At 43.1% G+C, this 19,673-nt stretch overlaps 1 protein-coding gene across 1 annotated transcript in view; it reads left to right on the top strand.

The window, feature by feature from the left end:
* The first annotated feature begins 4,858 nt into the window (after positions 1 to 4,858).
* LOC142660246 (uncharacterized) overlaps positions 4,859 to 19,673 on the top strand; it is a 54,630-nt gene continuing 39,815 nt past the window's right edge. The window contains exon 1 of the mRNA XM_075836828.1: positions 4,859 to 4,901. The gene's annotated coding sequence lies outside the window, so the exon portion shown is untranslated. The remainder of the gene's footprint in view (positions 4,902 to 19,673) is intronic.

Genomic DNA, 19,673 nt, shown 5'->3' with positions numbered 1-19,673 from the left:
TGTCTAAAAACTTCGAAATGGCTTTGTTCTGTAGGGGTTAACCTCCCCACCTTTACATTACCACTCTTGCTGTAACATTAACCCCTTCCCGACATCTCTCATAAGTATAAGTCATGGAAAGCCAGTGCTTACCGCAAAATGTCGTATACTTACGACAAACGGGAAACCGGTTATAGTAAAAATAATAGCGTTTTGCAGTAAAGATGCATCGGCGATCGCTGCCATTGGCCGGTCAATTCAGACCGGCCAACTGCGGCCGTTTGCGGCTTTAGACAATTACTGTACCACAGGGCACAGTGATATGGTGGTGATTGGTGCGGTCTAGGACCGCACAAATCCCTACCATGTAAAAAATGGCGGTGATACCACCCCCACCCCCCGATCGCCACGGTTGGTCGATCTGCACCGACTGACCAATCGCAGCCATGGCGGGTGTTTGAAACGCCCTGCCCACCTCATTCCGGTTAGGAACGGTGAGCAGAGCTGGTGTGACCGTCTCTGAGCTGATACTTACCGATTCTGAGGCCTTCTGTGCTGCGATCCTGCTGTGACGTCTTCATCTGTCTGCTTCCTGCTGCTGTGTCATCACACTGAGTGGTCATCATCGTCATCATCTGTGCTTCTGCTGATTTTTTTTTTTAGTATCAGCACTAGTTTTGTCCCTAAATTTCTTATCCCTGTCCCCCTCCCCCTCTTCCCCTTTTTACGTCCTGTGGCCGCAGAGTGCATATCCGTGACCGCTATCACTGATCGCTCTGTGCGCTCAATTTTTGGCACATTACTTTTTTTTCCTGTTTTCTGCACAGACTCCCTGTGTGTGCTCTGAGGTCACAGAGTGCCGATCAGTGACCGCCATCACTGTTCAGCATCTGTGGTCATTTTTTTTTTTTTTTTTTTGTACCCGTTGTACACACCACTTCAGTGTGTGCATCCTGCGGCCGCTGAGCGCTGATCAGTGACCGCCGTCACCGATCAGAATCTGTGCTCAATTTTTGGTGCAGGTTTTTTCTTTTTTTGGCTTTTTCTTTTTTTTTTTTTCTGTACCATCTTTTTGTGTTCGCCCTGCGGCTACTGAGTGCTGAGTCTATAATCAACCTCAGTGGTAATTGGTTGACGCAGGTTTTTTTGGGACTACTTTTTTTTTTTTTTTTTTATAAAATTGTAAAAAGTAACGTTAGGGCGTTCGAGTAGCGGACGGTTATTGGCGTTCGTTTTGTAAAAAAAATATATAGCAGAAGTTCTAGCTATATATTTTTTCTACAGTTTTAGGCCTTATTCACATAGACATGTCCGTTTTGCGCGTGCAAAAGGTCCGTGTGTCATCAGCATATGGTGCGCGGCTGCATGATTTTCGCGCAGCCGGCATCATGATGACATACTGGTTTAATGTTTACAAACAGAAAAGCGCGTGGTGCTTTTCTGTTTTCATTCTGAGTTTTTACTACTGTAGCACGCGGCACCCGGAAGTGCTTCCGTGTGCCGAGCGAGATTTGCACGCACCCATTGACTTCAATGGGTGCGTGTAGCGTGAAACACGGCCAAATATAGGACATGTCGTGACTTTCACGCAGTGCACATATGCTGCGTCAAATTCACTGACAGTCTGAACGGCCCCATTCATTAACATAGGTAAGTTCGACGCGCGTGAAAATCACGCGTGTAGCACGGACGTATTATTAGTTCGTGTGAATAAGGCCTTAGAGTCAATTTACAGAGTTATACTTAGCGTCAGTTAGTGACAGACATTCAGATTTTTTTTAACTGAAGTTCATTCACTACATTTTTTCACGTTTTTTACAGCTTTAGGGTTCAATTGTTAGTGTCGGGTAGTCAGGAATTTTTTACACTTTTATATTGAACGTTTAGTAAATTTCTTCCTCCTAAATTTTTATCTTATTCTTTTCTTCTTTTTCTAATCTTCCTTTTTTTTTTTATATAAATTTCATATACACGTGTAAAAGCACAACACACACATCCACCCCTATAAAAATAATTAAGTATTACACGTGTTGAAGCACTACATACCCCCCTAATAAAAATGTCCCAATCATCCCAAAGGGTCTACTCAGCCAAGGAGACATACGCCATCCTGGCCTCTGACACTGTATCAGCCAGCGAGGGAGAAGAGGAAATTGCCCCATTCCTCTTAACCTCCTCATCCAGAGATGAGGAACCCCCACAATGGCGCCCCAGGACATCACCTCAGGCAACCCCCCAAATGAGTGATCCCATGTGGAACCCGCCCCCAGAGAATTATGAGCCTCACATTCCCGGATTTCACAGGGAGCTCAGGAATTCGGTTAGAGACTGCAGGCCACGCAGAAATTGACTTTTTCAAGGTCTTTTTCTCTGAGGATTTTTGTTAATTTAATGGTTGCCCAGACAAATTTATATGCCCAGCAATTTTTAGCCCACAACCCCATGTCATCATTTGCTAGGTAGACCCCCATCTCCGCAGCGGAGATGATGAAATTTTGGGGCCTGGTGCTACATATAGGCCTAGTAAAAAAGTACGGACGTTTTATACAGCACCCCATTTAACCGCATGGCAAAGACCCAGACACGTTTTGAAATAATTCTGATATTTTTGTATTATAATGATAATGCACAGTGTCCGCCCCGTGATGACCCCACATATGACCGCCTATTCAAAATCGGGCCAATGATTGATTATTTCTGCACCAAATTTCAAATGTGTACACCCCCGAAAAGAACATTGCAATAGACTAATCCCTTGTACATTTTAAGGGGAGACTAAAATTCCGCCAATACCTGCCAAGCAAGAGGCCGAGGTACAGAATTAAAATGTACAAGCTGTGCGAGAGTAGCTCCGGGTACACCTACAGGTTTGGGGTTTATGAAGGGAAGGACTCCAGGATAGAACCTCCAGAATGCCCCCCTGTCCTGGGAGTTAGTAGGAAAATAGCGTGGGATTTCATGCACCTACTGCTGAACCAGGGTTATCACCTTTTATGTGGATAACTTCCACACCAGCATCCCACTATTTAACTGCCTCTCCACCAAAAGTACTACAGCATGCGGCACCGTGCGCAAAAACCAGAGAGGCCTCTCTAAAAATCTGATTGGGCAACCAATACGAAAGGGAGAAAGCAGGGCACTAAACAGCGAGTACGTGTTGCTGGTCAAGTATAAAGACAAGAGGGATGTCCTTATGTTGACCACAATACACTGTAGTGGCAGCACCCCTGTACCTGTCCGAGGTAGCACTGCAATGACCCCCAAGCCAGATTGCATCCTGGGCTACAATTAGTACATGGGAGGGGTTGATCTCTCTGATCAAGTACTAAAGCCTTAGCGTATGTGCACACGCAAAATCAAAAATGTCTGACAATACGGAGCTGTTTTCAAGGGAAAACAGCTCCCGATTTTCAGAAGTTTTTTTTAGCAACACGCGTTTTTCGCAGCGTTTTTACCGCCGGTTTTGTTGCGGTTTTTCTATAGAGTCAATGAAAAACGGCTCCAAAAATGGCTCAAGAAGTGACATGCACTTCTTTTTCGGTGCCGTTTTTTTTTAAGCGGCCATTTTTAAAATGGCTGCGTAAAAAAAACGCCCCGTCGGAGCAGAACGCCGTTTTTCCCATTAAAATCAATGGGCAGATGTTTGGCAGCGTTCTGCTTCAGATCTTTCGGCCGTTTACGGCCCTGAAAAACGGCCAAAAATAAGCCGTGTGAACATACCCTTACAGTGCCATGCGGAAAACAAAGGTGTGGTACAAAAAGCTGGCCATGCACATGGTACGGATGGCATTGTATAATCTTATGTGCTACACCAATGTGCAGGCCAGACAGGGACATTTTCAAGAGGTAATTATCAAGGCCCTTGTATTTGGGAACCAGGAAGAGGAGGGCCCCATTACTTCTAGAAGCGATGGTCCACGTATTGTACCAGAACAACACTTTCACAGCTAAATCCCCTCCACTGGTAAAAAGGGAAGGACCCAAAAAAGGTGCAAAGTAGGGGAGAAGAAAAGTCACAATTTATCAGTGCGAAAGCTGCCCCAACAAACCTGGCCTGTGTACAAAGGAGTGCTTCAAAGTTGATCACATCCATGGATTTTTAATTGGATCATTTATTTAAATGCTCACTATACCCCTAAATAATTTCCTTGAGCGGTGTAGTTTCCCAACATTTTGGGGGGGTTTCCACTGTTTTGTCCCCTCAGGGGCTTTGCAAATGTGACATGGCCTCTGCAAACCGTTCCTGCTAAATTTGAGCTCCAAAAGCCAAATGGCGCTCTTTCCCATCTCAGCCCTGCCGTGTTTCCAAACAGCCGTTTATGACCACATGTGGGGTATTGTTTTACTCAGGAGAAATTGCTTTACAAATTTTGTGCAGATTTTTCTCCTTTAGCCCTTGTGGAAATGAAAAAAAATTAGCTAAACCTACATTTTATTTGAAAAAATGTAGATTTTCATTTTCACAGCCTACTTCCAATAATTTCTGCAAAAAACCTGTGGGGTCAAAATGCTCACTATACCCCTAGATAATTTCCTTGAGGGGTGTAGTTTACCAAATGGGGTCACTTTTGGGGGATTTCCACTGTTGTGGCACCACAAGTCCTTTGCTGTTAAAGAGGTTTTCCGATCTTTAAGTGCAAATGATTTAGCTTCAGTAAAGATCTGTCACTGACTATTGTACTGTCTGTAACTGAAATGTCTCTAAGCCAGTTTTACATGCAGTCACATGCCCAGGCTCCTGGTGTTTATCTCCTGCTTGTGTGACGTCCTGTACTCTGCACAGTGATTATCTCCCTTCACCCCCTCCCTTTAGTATAGGAGCTAAACATCACATGCCTTTTATCTCCTCTGTTCCCTGGCTCTACCCCTTCCTGTCTCAGATCATGCAAAAGAACACTAGTGCTGTGTATACGAAGGAGACGGTGAGTAATTACAGCACTACCCTACAAATTGTAATAGAGGGGGCTGCAGGCAGCTGTAAATACATATGAATATAGTAAAAAGGCATAAGGCCGTCTTGTTCAGCCTATTATCCTGCAATGTTGATCCAGAGGAAGGCAGAAAACACTGAGGCAAAAAACTAATTTCCTCATCTAAGGGAAAGAATTCTTACCCGACTCCAATATGGCAATCAGAATAAATCTCTGGATCAACAACCGATTCATAGTAATCTAGTAAACCTCACTTGTAATATTTTTAGGCCCAGTTCACAGAAACCACGTTGAAATCAGCGCCAAAAAACTTATGAAACCGCGTCCCATTGATTTCAACAAGAGGCAGAGGCGTTTTTTTCCACTGTGGTTTTTAGGCTCTGACCGCAAATTAAAATCAATGGGAAGCAGAGAAAGTGTTTTTTGATGCGTTTTTTGCTCCATGTCCATGGGAGAAAAACGCCACGAAAAATGGCATGAAAATCGCAGCAATAATTTGCAGGCAGGTCAAAATCTGCCTCAAAATTCCTGAAGGAATGAACAGTTCCTAACACTCAAAGGCATCCAGGCCTCTCGAACTATTTTAGTAAATTCACCATAACAACTTACGCTGGCAGGGAGTTCCATGGTGTCACTGCTCTTACAGTAAATAATCCCCTTTTATGTTTGTGTTGAAAACGTCTTTCCTCTAAACGCACAGTATGCCCCTTGTTATAGTTAAAGTCTTGGGTATAAATGGATCATGAGAGAGATATCTGCATTGACATTTGATACATTTATACATAGTTATTAGTACACCCTCAGCCGCCTTCTTTTATTAATTACTTTGGTTGCCCAACTTTTGTACCTACTCATGCCCTACTATGTCTTTTGTACTGGTGCCCAAAACTGTACACAATGACTAGTGATTTATAAAGCGGTAGAACTATGTTCTCGTTATGTTGCACTCAATGATCTTTTTCGCCTTGGCAGCAGCTCTGGGACCCCAACTAAAACTCCTAAGGCCTCATGCACACGACAGTAGCTGTGTGCATGGTCCATGATTACGGCATGGACGGTCGCGGAGTGTTATCCGTGGGCCGTCCGCAATCAATGACCATGCACACAAAAGATGTGCATTAATTTCAATGGTGCCGGACCGCAATTGCGGACCGTAAAATTACTTGTCTGAATTTTTGCAGTCCACAATTGCGGCCCCCACACGGTCAGCATAAACCACAGTCATGTGTATGGGCCCATAGAAATGAATGGGTCCGCAATTCATCCGCACATTTGCAGAAGAATTGCGGACGCAAAAACACGTTTGTGTGCATGAGGCCGAAGTCTTTTTCCATGTCCATTTTTCGCAAGTGCATAACCTTATATTTATCATTGTTAAACCTCATTTGCCACTTCTCTGCCCAAGCCTTCAACTTATCCAGATCCATCTATAAGAGTACTGTCCTTGTTTATGTTGATTACTTTATACATTTTAGTATTCTCTGCAAAAATGTTTATTCTACTGTACAAACTCTACCAGATCTTTAACCCCTTATTGACCAGGCCTGAAAAGGACTTCGTCACACATACCAGATTTCCAAAATCTTGTTTGCTTATAATTATTAGAGAATAACTCGGTAATGGTTTTGCACTTTCAAGTAATTCTGACCTTGTTTTTTCCTCAGATATTATAATTTATGTAGGTGGTAAAATTAGACCAATACGATTTGCGTTTATTTATTACTAGAAAAAGTACCAGTACTAGTAAAAGTTACTAGGAAAAGTACAAACATGCCCAGGAGTCTAATCCATGCCCTCATATTTTCAAGGTGCGGGGAAATCGCTAGTAGCCCTATATACCCTGGCAGTTACACACTGTTTATTTAACTTCCTAAATACCTAACCGCTAAACTGGTAGGAAATGGAGTCATAAGACTGTGACAGAGCCTTTAGATTAACAACATTGGCAGTTTTATTACCAGTTGGCCATGGTTGGATCATAATTGAAAACCGCATCATGCATGAAAGCCCACTCATTAGCACGCTGAACATGATGATGTGCTCTATCAGCTTGCTGACTGGCCTGGGTTCGGGCAGGAGTCTTTACGTTTGAGAGCCACCTGTCTGATCTATTGCTGAGAGAGCCAGAGTTTGCTGAGGCGTTTCAGAAGCTCGAGCAGCAGTATGGCGCATTTGATCAGCTTGCAGTTGGGCAAGAGGAGTGTCTGCAGCTAGTAATGCGGCTTTCCTCCTGGCCATTAGTAATCTGATTGGTTGCTATGGGTAACCACCTATACCTTCCCATCTAGGATTATCTTGCAAAGTGCACTACTTGTTACTGCCAGATAAAAGCATCTTTACTATAAAAGTGAATGTCTGTATTCACTTTTATAGTATTGGATCGTGAACATGTGATAATGGCTGATAACCGAGAACAATAGCAAGGTCAGGACCTTTACGAAAACCTTCCTGAACACCCGATGTAAATATGTGCCAAATTTGGGGTCAAATAGTTTAGCTGCTTGGATGCCTTTTGAGAACAACAAACAGACATAGGGGTGTAGTTTCTAAAATAGGGTCACTAGTTGGGGGCTTTCAGTGTACTCTGGTACCTCAGGGGCTTTGCAAATACGACATCAAGCCCAAAAAAAACAAACCAGCAAAATCTGCATGCCAAATAGCACTCCTTCCGTTCTGAGCCATGTCGTGTGTCCAAACGGCAGTTTATGACTACATATGGTGTATTGCCGTAATCGGAAGAAATTTGTTTTTCAAATGTTGGGGTCCTTTTTCCTTGTAAAAATTGAAAGTTTCCAAGTTTTATCAGGAAAAATAAAATTTTCAATTTCACTGCATAATTCCACTAAATTCAGCAAAGAGCCTGTGGGGTCAAAATGCACACTATACCGCGTAATAAATTCCTTTAGCAGTTTAGTTTCCCAAATGGGGTCTCTTTGGGGTTTCCTCTGATTTGGTCCCACAGGGGCTTTGCAAATGTGACATGGTGCCGCAAACCGTTCCTGCAAAATTTGATTCCAAAAGCCAAATAGCGCTCCTTCTTTTGTAAGCCCTGCTGTGTGACCAAACAGCTGTTTATTACCACATGTGAAGTATTGCCGTGCTCAGAACAGTTTGCTTTACAATTGTTGGTCTTCTTTTTCTCCTTTATTGTGAAAATGGAAACATCTGAGCTAAAATTAAATTTTATTACCAAAAACATAGTTTGCTTTTCAAATGTTGTGGGGCTTTATTTTCAGCAAAAATCATGTGGGGTTAAAATGCTCACTATACCCCTTGATAAATTCTTTGAGGGGTGTAGTTTGCTAAATGGTGTCTTTTTGTGTTTCGGCGCCACAAGACCTTTTCAAACCAGACAAGGTGCCTAAAATATATTCTAATAAAAAGGAGGCCCCAAAATACACTGGGTGCTCATTTGCTTCTGAGGCCTGTGATTCAGTCCATTAGCACACTAGGGCCACATGTGTGATATTTTTAAAAACTGCAGAATCTGGGCAATTGAGTTGCATTTCTCTGGTAAAACTTTGTGTTACAGAAAAAAATGGTTTAAAACAGATTTTCTGCAAATAAATTAAACATTTTGTAAATTTCACCTTTCCTGTGACACGCCTAACGAGTTAAGTAACTTTCTAAATTCTACTTTGAATACTTTGAGGGGTGCAGTATTTAAAATGGGGTTATTTATAGGGGGTTTCTAATATATAGGGCCCCCAAAGCCACTTCAGAACTGAACTGATCCATAAAAAAAGGCTCTTGTATTTTTTTTGAAGATATGAGAAATTGCTGCTAAAGTTCTAACTAAGCCTTGTAATTTCCTAGAAAAATAAGTGTTCAAAAAAACGATGCCAACATAAAGTAGACATATGGGATATATGAAGTAGCAACTATTTTGTGTGGTATTACTATCTGTCTTACAGGCAGGTGCTTTAAAGTTTTCAATAATGCAAATTTTTTACAATTTTCTCATAATTTTGGTGTTTTTCACAAATAAACACAATGTATTGACCAAATTTTACCACTAATTCAAAGTACAGGGTGGGCCATTTATATGGATACACCTAAATAAAATGGGAATGGTTGGTGATATTAACTTCCTGTTTGTGGCACATTAGTATATGGGAGGGGGGAAACTTTTCAAGCTGGGTGTTGACCATGGTGGCCATTTTGAAGTTGGCCATTTTGTATCCAACATTGTTTTTCTTGTGAAATTCACGATAAGTTTGATGTGTAACATGACCCTCTTCCTATTGAAAAAACTAAAGTTGGATACAAAATGGCCACCATGGTCAACACCCAGCTTGAAAAGTTTCCCCCCTCCCATATACTAATGTGCCACAAACAGGAAGTTAATATCACCAACCATTCCCATTTTATTTAGGTGTATCCATATAAATGGCCCACCCTGTACAATGTGTCACGAGAAAACAGTCTCCGAATTGCTTGAAAAAAAAAAAGCATTTAAAAGTTATTACCACATAAAGTGAGACATGTCAGATTTTAAAAAAAATTGCCTGCACCATTAGGCGAAAACAGGCTGTGTCCTTTAGGGGTTAAATAGGGGGACATTACTATAAAAATTATCAGTGAAGATGTGGTACCCTTGGCACTATTATGTCCCACACAATTTTGCCTGATGTGTCAATTGTCTCTGGGCAGCCGGATAATTTTGGCAGTCTTTGCCTTCATAAATTAAAAAAACAAAAACCCGCAGATGTACCCCGTTGTGCTCTCGCACACCTAGGGCTGGGCTATTAATCATATTAATCGGATTTATTCGCCCTCCAGGTCTGTAACGATTCAACGTTTTAATATTATCGTTGCATCGATTCCTTAGTGGTGCGCTTCGTCACCTCCCTGGTCCGCCTAGTTTGAGAAGCTGCGCCCCCTCTCCTCATCTGCTCCCTGTTCTGTCCCAGCTCTCACGACCGTGATGGAGCCGTGAAAAACGGTACGTGTGAACGGGACTCCTGGCATTCTAGTCATATATGGTGCTAGGAGTCCCTTGTTCTCCATGGAACTTCTGTTCTGTACTGAACAAAATGATACAGAACAGCCACACCCCCTGTACATAACACATTCCCCCATAGATAGCACCTCCCCCCCCATAGCGCGATTGTAGCTCCCTTTAGGAGCGGAATCCCCGGCCAGACCGGCGGCAATTCTCTGGTCGGGGATTCCGCTCCAGGAGGAGCCCCTGAAGTCACTGTCCACATATAGACCGTGACGACAGTGGCTTCTCCTGAAGCGGAAACCCTGGCCAGAGCGTCAGCAAAGGTCTTGCGAAGGATTCAGCTCCTAGAGGGAACTACAGTGGCGCTATCTACAATGGGGTTGGCGCTATCTACATGGGCACTCTGGCACTATCTACATGGGCACTGTGGCACTATATGGGGGTATGGCACTATCTACATGGGCACTGTGCATGGCACTATCTTTGTGGGCACTATGTCACTTAATATGTGGTGCTTAGTAGGAATAAAAACGGGATTAAAAAGGCGCTGCTTGGATATATTTAAATATGAAAATAATTTATTGAGTAGTCATAGTACAGATTCTACGCGTTTCAACGCCGGACTGGCGTCTTCATCAGGCAAGTAACAAAGACAGAAGATAAGCATGTATATATACTGGTGTTGTGATAGTGTTAATTGGGCCAATTCAGACAGAGCTGAGGACCAAAAAACCGCCAAAAGACAAAGGCAGGTCAAAGTTCAGCGCAAACAGATACAATTACCATAATAACAAAGTATGTTGGAATAATCAAATTGATGTCAAGTTGTGTGACAAATAAATAATTAAACCTGGGTAGACGAAAAATTTATTGTTAATAAGGAGAATTGCAGCGGACTAAAACACCTAATACTAACATTTAATAACATTTAATAAAATATAGTAAAAATGAGGGAAGACCTTGTAGTAGGGGTTAAGACAATCGATGTGGTGAATTCGTGCAACAGATTATTTAGGATACGTGGAGACAATCGAAAGGTACTGAATGTAAATAAACAGTCGCGGCCGTAGCCAAGGCGACCGCAAACAGTACGGTGGCCGGAGGAGTACAAAAGGCAATGGACTTAATATGTGGGTACTGTGGTACTATGTGGGCACTGTAGCACTATCTACAGTGAGCGCTGTGGCACTTTATGTGGGCACTGTATCTGGGCATTATCTACAGTGGCACGATCTACCAGGGCATTGCGGCACTATCTACATGGGAACTGTGGTGTTTTCAGGGGGTTGGGACAAAAAAAACCACAAATGAAATCCATCCATTTTATTAACGGCCAGGAAAAACAGATGGCAAATAGCCATTAAAAATGGTTGGCAAACGGCCATTAAAGACGGAATGGAAATGGAGAAAAATTTAGAGACACAGTGATGTAAAACGGCCAGGAAAAACTAACCGTTTATTAGTTTTTAATGGCCATTTTGTTTCACTGTCGAATGAACGTAGCCTAAATTACTATGATGCCAGGAGTCCCGTTACATGTACCGTGGCGAAACACTGACTGTTTTTAACAGCCCAATCATGGTCATGTGAATCCGGCCTTAAAGAGGTTTTCCCATCAGAGACATTTATGACGTATACACAGCACTCAATTAAACGGGAACTTCCCACTTCAAAGAAGACTGAATGCAAATTCCATATTCGAAAATCCTATCCGGATATTCCTTAATTGGCAAAAGACATGAGGACAACATCCATTATATCAAAAACTGTTGGTGTTTATTCACACATCCCAATGGTACAAAAAGGCTATTTTACCCTTTCACCTATGACAGCACTCCTGGAGAAACGTCCCATTCGCTGGACAGGAAGCCTGAGGGTATAAAAAAGGACACCTCTCCACACACCCAGTCAGGTTTCCTGTCCTCTGGATGGGATCGTCCTGTTAGGAAAAAAGCACTTCTCCATGGGTTGCAGGCCTCCTAGCAAGGTCCTACCTTTTTTTCCCTAGGGATGCCCTGGAAGCTGTAAGTCTCCTTCGGAGGGAGCAATCTTAAGCCTTGGGTTGGTTACTCCCTGCTCTCCCGGTCCATCGCCTCCCTCCCTGGAGGTGGTTTTAGGTCCCACGGGGTGGGACCTTCCTCTGGCGGGAGAGCGGTTCTCCCGGGGTCATCTCGGTTCCCTTGTGGGGCCGGCACGCATGCCCAGTGTTGGCAGCTTCCGGCGCACTCCGTGTGAAACTTCCGGTCGCCGCGACGCGTCACTTCTGGTGGGGTGACGCGTCCTACGCTCCAGGAGGCGTTTGATCCGGCGGCCCCAACGGGGAGGTTGGGCTCCTGGCATCCGGAGCAGAGGACCTCCCAAGCCAATCTAATGCCTATTTAGGCCTGGACAAGATGGAGCCTCAGTCTCCAGCATCTCCTTCCATAATGGAAACACCAGGAGAAGCAACAGGACGCGCTGACCGCTCGGATACCACAAGATCCTCCAGTCCCCTACTTGAGGAGAAGGCAGGATTATAGGGTAAGACAAAAAAACAAAACCTCTTTCTTGCTAATACTGTTCTCTTCTCTTGTACATGTGTTTAGGCCAGGGAAGGTCCTAGGAAAAAACTCGATAAAACCTGTAACAAAGAATGCACAGTTAGTCATAAGAAACTAGCAGCCTCTTATAATAAAAGACTTTGCCAGAATTGTTTAGATAAAATCATCATGGAAGAATCTACAAGTCTGGTCTCGAGCATTAAAGAGATTGTGAGGGCAGAAGTTAGGAACTCCCTAAAGAAAACTGAGGATCTTCCATCAACCTCTTCTAGTTTGTTAGATTTATCCGATTCCTCTGCTGAAAAGGATTTTCAGCTAGAAGAAGAGCGGATCTCTTCAGATAATTCCTCAAACGAGGACGGGGGGGGGGGAGAGGGAGTTCTTAGCAGAAGACGTAGACCAGCTTCTTAAAACTGTAAGAGCAACTATGAACATCGATGAACCCAAATAGCCTCATTCTGTCCAGGACATAATGTTTGAAGGCCTGGGGCCTAGAAAACCGAGAACCTTCCCCATTCATAAGAATGTATTAAGCCTCATTAAAAGGGAATGGAAAAATCCAGATAGGAAAGTTGGTATTCCCAAAATTCTTAAGAGGAAATATCCCTTTGAAGATGAAGTCTGCAAGGACTGGGATAATACCCCTAGACTTGACGCCCCAGTGGCAAAAATATCTAGGAAGAATGCTCTTCCATTTGAGGATCTAGGCTCTTTATCCGATCCCATGGATAGGAAAGCCCTAAGAGAACCTGGGAAGCTTCTACGGGGGCTTTTAAGCCCGGCATTGCAGCCCCTTGGCTAGGTCTCAAGATATGGCTAGCGCAATTAGAGCTCAACCTTAGAGAGAGAACTTCTAGGGATCAGATCCTCTCCTCCCTTCCAAAGTTATCTAAGGCAGCAGATTTTTTGGCCGATGCTTGGGTAGATTATGTGCGCCTCTCTGCCAGATCAGCGGCTCTCTCAAACTCTGCCAGGAGGGCTATCTTGCTAAAAACTTGGAAGGGGACACTGGGTCCAAAGGAAAGCTATGTGCTATTCTCTTCTCTGGTGATTATCTGTTTGGGCCCCCGCTAGATGACCTGTTAGAAAAAGCGTTTGATAGGAAGAAGGGGTTCCCTACACAAGGGAAACCAACAGATTCCTTTCTTCCTAGGAAATTTAATAAAAGACCTAACCCTAGGGGACTGGAAACTAGGCCCTCAACATTTCCTAAGACAAACAAGGGCTTACTTTTCAGACCTCCAAAACTACCCCAAAAACGGAGACCACCAGCAATTATGCCAGAAGGGCCATGGTGGGGGGTCGTCTTTCCAGGTATTACAGAAATTGGGAAGAAATAACATCAAATCCGTGGATCCTAGGAATTCTAAAAACAGGGTATGTCCTGGAATTCAGATCTCTTCCCCAAACAAATTCTTTCCCACAAAGACCCTAAAAAATTTAGAGAAACAAGAAGTATTAGAGGCAGAAATTCTGTCGCTTATATGAGAAGGGGTCCTAATTCAAGTGCAGAGGCAGGCCTTGGCGTTTATTCCCCTTTCTTCCTGGTGAAGAAACCAGAAGGGAAATACAGGGTCATAATAAAACTTACTGGGATTCTCCCTAAAGTAGTCTCCCCGTTTCATCTAGACCAAGAAATTGTTCTTCCCTCTTTTTGTAATTACCCGAAATATCAGAGGGAACAGCAGTTTAACTGCCTGGACGTAAAGAGGTGCTTAATCCAATACCTAGAAATCACTAAAGATTTAAGAACCTCAGAAAATCAGTTTTGTCCAGTTCCAGGGTCCCAACAAGGGCTCGGCAGCCGGTAGATCCACTATAACGAGATGGATTAAACAGGCCATACATTTAGCCTATGTAAGTCAAAATCTCCATTCTCCAGAGTTCTTCAGAGCCCACTCCACCAGGGAGAGAGCAGAGGCATACTTAGATCACATATGCAAGGCTGCTACATGGAGCTCTCCTCACACCTTCCCCAAGCATTACCGATTACAATTGCATACAGCCTCTGACTTGGCCTTTGGCAGAAAGGTACTACAAGCTGCGGTCCCATCCTAAATTTTGACTTCTATTGTACATCTCCATGAACATATGACAGCACCCCTCTGTTACCCTCCCTAATTCTTGTAGCGTGTATATAGTCCTCATAAGGTTGAGTGCCAACATGTATACTTGTAAATACTGTATATATGAAGGTGTGAGGTAATTCCACTGGTCTGGCGCAAATTGAAAAAAATTAATATATATATATATATATATATATATATAACTAATTCTCATCCTGAGTTCTTCCTAAGACTGGGTGTGTGGAGAGGTGTGTCCTTTTTGTTATCCTCAGGCTTCCTGTCCAGCGAAAGGGATGTCTCTCCAGGGGTGCTGTCATAGGTTCATGAAAAACCGATTACCGGTAAGTACTAAATCTTTTTCGACCCCCGCTGGAGTCTTTCTCAAGCATACAAATAAAGTGAACATCACAAGTTTAAACACATATGGTGGCATGTGAAACACGCCCCTTAAAACACATATGCCTGTTATGTACCCTAATTAATCCACACATAAAACAAGTAAAAAACGTACTTGGGTGCATGACGAATAATGTCAGGGCAGCGCCACAGCCGTATCGGCGTTCATTAACAAGTGCGCATTCGTACAGTGATAGAAAGTTCGTATAATCACAGTACCCTCCTAGCGCATGCGTCGATGCCATCTTGGTTCCTGGCTACGAGCTTCATATTACAGCTGCGCATGGGCTAACTGAGCGCTGTCTATGATCAAACCCTAGTATTTGACATACTAACCTCCCAATACTCACTTAGAGCGTCATGGGGGCTCGATCATCACACTCCAGTAGTAATGAGACGGATGCACTATCCAACCACATTGAACCGAGATAATGAACTCATTATCTGAGTGTAATATCTCCATCTAACATGCCCTACAGGATTTACTAGCTGAAAAGTCTGTCCATAGTCCAACTGTTCCATACACTTATGTATATTAATCAGATGCAATCCGCAACCGATAATTGGAATTAATCTACTCTCCTAAATCATGTCATAGTGTGAACAGTGGACTATTTTACCAAGATTACGATGTATGACAAATAATAGTACCTAATTGGCTCTCAAATAACATAGTATATATCATGAGTGCATAATATATATCGTGGAATCTCTCACCAAAGGAACACAACCAATAGGTGTTTTTCTAAGGAAGCTAAGTTTCCATATATACTTCACCACAACCCACAAAGTCATAGATTCCCATCACTTCGTGGAGTGTGCACTAACCTCCCATAAATCCTGACCCATATACTATTGGTTAAATCCGTGATTCCTCTCTAACTACAGTTAAAGGGAATGTGTCGCTAGAAATTATTACTTTTTTTTTTTTAAGTTAAACAATTGGTATTTGAGTGATTACACATTGTTTTAACTTTTTTAATTTTTTCACAAGTCCGGAAATATTACAAAACTAGATTCTAATTTATAACCTTTCCATGTGCTGGGCACTAGAGTGAGCCGTTCCCAAAATTGCAACATGGTCACTGTGGTAAAGCAGCCTCATTGATTTATGCTGCAAATTTGGGGTGGACACACTCTCTAGTGTCCTCACACAATCCCCCCTCCCTTCTTCTGGCTAGTGCCAGGAGAAGGAGGGGTTTGAATCTTCAAACTTCCTACACTGTGTGCCGTCATTTTCTGAGCGACTGCGCAGTGTAGGAGGATTAGATACAGGGCTCAGCAGACAGTATCACACGAACATAATACACACATCACATACACGAACATAAATTACCTGCTCCTGCCGCCGCCTCCGCTGCTCTACGCTCCTATTCCTTGCGCCTTCGCTTCGTTGAACATATGGCCAGAAGCCGCGGCCTGAAGTAGTCATCGTACTGTCCGGCAGCGGCTTCCGGTCCACATGAAAATGGCGCCGGATTTCGCTCTGCTTCGTTTTGGTCTGTGTGGGAGCGGCGCATATTCTCGACACATTAACTACAGATACAGAGATGAAAAAAAAAAATGACAGCCCCCATAGAGAAGTAAAAGTTTGAACACAGTAAAAATTAGAAAGTGACACTAATAAATAAAATTTTTGTTTATATTTTATTAAAAGCAATATAATAAAAAAATCATGACACCTTCCCTTTAAAACTGCTTATATTCAGCTCTAATCTATTGAGGTACAATAGGTCAATGTCTAGATGAAACTATCTACATCAAACAGACTAGCGGATCCTGTTAGAAATTTGTTTATTATAACTTTATTTAGAGCATCTATACAATAGATACAAATCTTGTCCAATATACGGATTAACCATCGTACCACGCCCCTTAATCAATAAGTTTTTAACCCCTTCCCGCTCCTGGACGTACTATTAGGTCATGGTAACCATAGCGTTCGCGCTCCATGACCTAATAGTACGTCTCGGGAGTAACGGCCATTTCGGCCGTCCTCCCGACACATACAGGAGCTATGACAGCTGTTGTCTCGTACAGCAGCTGTCACAGCTCCTACAGCGGGGACCGATCGCTGTGTCCTCGCTGATTAACCCCTGAAAAGCCGTGTTCAAAAGCGATCAAGGCTTTTTAGGGGTTAAGCTGCCATCGCCGGCCTGCTACACAATAGCGGCCGGCGATGGTGACTATGGCAACCAGACACCAAACTACGCATGTAGTGCAGTGTATTAGAATAGCAATCAGGACCTCCTGCCCTCAAGTCCCCTAATGGGACAAAGTAATAAAGTTAAAAAAAAGTTAAAAAAAGATGTGTAAAAAGAAGAAAATAAAAGATTTTAAAGTAAAAATCCCCCCTTTTCCCTTATCACTCCTTTATTATTAATAAAAATATATAAACAAACAAACTATACATAATTCGTATCGCCGCGTCCGTAACGGCCTGAACTACAAAATTATTTTGTTATTTATCCCGCGCGGTGAACGCCGTAAAAGAAAATAATAATAAACCATACCAGAATCACAATTGTTTGGTTACTTCGCCTCCCAAAAAATGGAATAAAAAGAGATCAAAAAGTCGCATGTACCCAAATGTGATAAAAAAAAAAAAGTCGCATGTACCTAAAAATGTTACTGATCGAAACTACAGTTCATTACGCAAAGAATAAGTCCTCGCACGGCTTTATTGATGGAAAAATAAAAAAGTTCTGGCTCTTAGAATAAGGTAACACAAAAAGTGAACGATTTTTTACAAAACGTATTTTATTGTGCAAACGCCATAAGACATAAAAAAAATATAAACATATGGTATCGCCATAATCGTATCGCCCCGCAGAATAAAGTGAATGTGTCATTTATAGCGCACGGTGAATGCTGTAAAAAGGAATAAAAAAACAATAGTAGAATTGCTGTCGTCTTGTCACCACGCCACCTAAAAATAGAATAAAAACTGATCAAAAAGCCGCATGCACCCCAAGAAAACTACAATGAATTCCTCAAAGGGGCTAGTTTCCAAAATGGGGTCACTTTTGGGGGGTTTCCACTGTTTTGGCACCACAAGACCTCTTCAAACCGGACATGGTGCCTAATAAAAAAGAGGCCTCAAAATCCACTAGGTGCGCCTTTGCTTCGGTGGCCGGTGCTTCAGTCCATTACCGCACTAGGGCCACATGTGGGATATTTTTCAAAACTGCAGAATCTGGGCAATTAGTATTGAGTAGCATTTCGCTGATAAAACTTTTTGTGTTATAAAAAAAAATGGTATAAAGAGGATTTTCTGACAAAAAAAATGTAAATTTCACCTCTACTTTGCTCTAAATCTCTGTGAAACACCTAAAGGGTTCATAAACTTTCTAAATGCTGTTGTGACTATTTTGAGGGGTCTAGTTTCTAAAATGCGGTGTTTGATAGGGGTTTCTAATATATGGGCCCCTCAAAGCAACTTCAGATCTGAACTGGAACCTAAAAAAATAAATAAATTAGGCAATACTTCGCTTCCTACATTATACTGATAATGAGCCGTGCCCACCCCGAGATGACCCCAGTTTTGACCGTTTGTATAAACGGAGACCTCTATTAGACCGTTTCAGTGCCCGGTTTTCCCAAGCATACACCCCCGAGAAGTGTATTTCTATTGATGAGTCCTTGGTACATTTTAAAGGGAGGGTTCAATTCCGCGAGTACCTGCCTGGTAAGAGGGCAAGATATGGCGTGAAGATGTATAAGCTGAGCGAGAGTGCATCAGGGTATACCTACAGGTTTAGGATATATGAAGGGAAGGACACCAGTATTCAGCCCCCAGAATGCCCCCCCCCCCTTACTGGGAGTTAATGCAAAAATTGTGTGGGATTTGGTGCACCCACTGCTGGACCAGGGTCACCACCTCTACCTGGATAATTTTTATACCAGCGTCCCGCTCTTCAACTGCCTCGCTTCCAGAAGTACTGCGGCATGCGGCACTGCTAGAAAAAATCTGAGAGGCCTCCCTAAGACTCTGCTTGGGCAAACAAGAAGGGGTGAGAGCAGGGCACATTCTAGCAGCAACATATTGTGTGTCAAGTACAAGGACAAGAGAGATGTCCCACCAGTACCCATGTACCAGTACGAGGTACCAGTACAGAGACCCCCAAACCAGACTGCATCCTGGACTACAATAGGTACATGGGAGGGGTGGACTTGTCAGATAAAGTCCTGAAGCCCTACAGCGCCATGCGGTTTGGTATAAGAAGCTGGCCGTGTACATCATACAGATGGCATTGTACAATGTGTACGTGCTACGTCGATGTGCAAGCCAGACGGGAACTTTCCTGGAATTTCAAGTGGTGATTATCAAGAACCTAATCTTTAGGGACCAAGAAGGGGGGGGGCACCCAGTACTTCTGGAAGCGAGGCCACACGCATCGTACCAGGGCAACACTTTCCAGGAGAAGTTCCCCAAACTGGCAAGAAGGCAAAAAGTCAAAAGAGGTGCAAAGTCTGCTATAAGAGGGGGATAAGGAAGGACACAATACATCAATGTGACACGTGTCCCGAAAAACCAGGGCTCTGTATGAAAGTGTTTTCAAATTTATCATACATCCCTTGTTTTATAATTTACCCCAATTTTACGTCTTTCCCCTCTGGGCCCTGCTGTGTGCCCAGGCAGTTGATAACATCCACATGTAGGGTATTGCCGTACCCAGGAGAACCCACATTACAGTTTATGGGGTGTATGTCTCCGGTCAAAATGCTCACTACACCTCTAGATGAATGCCTTAAGGGTGTAATTTTTAAAACGGGGTCACTTCTTGCGGGTTTCAACTGTACTGGTACCTCA

Source organism: Rhinoderma darwinii, chromosome 9 (assembly GCF_050947455.1).
Source record: "Rhinoderma darwinii isolate aRhiDar2 chromosome 9, aRhiDar2.hap1, whole genome shotgun sequence".
Classification (NCBI taxonomy): Eukaryota; Metazoa; Chordata; class Amphibia; order Anura; family Rhinodermatidae; genus Rhinoderma; species Rhinoderma darwinii.
The sequence above is the reverse complement of the archived record's forward strand: the minus strand, read 5'-3'. Positions and strand labels throughout refer to the sequence as shown.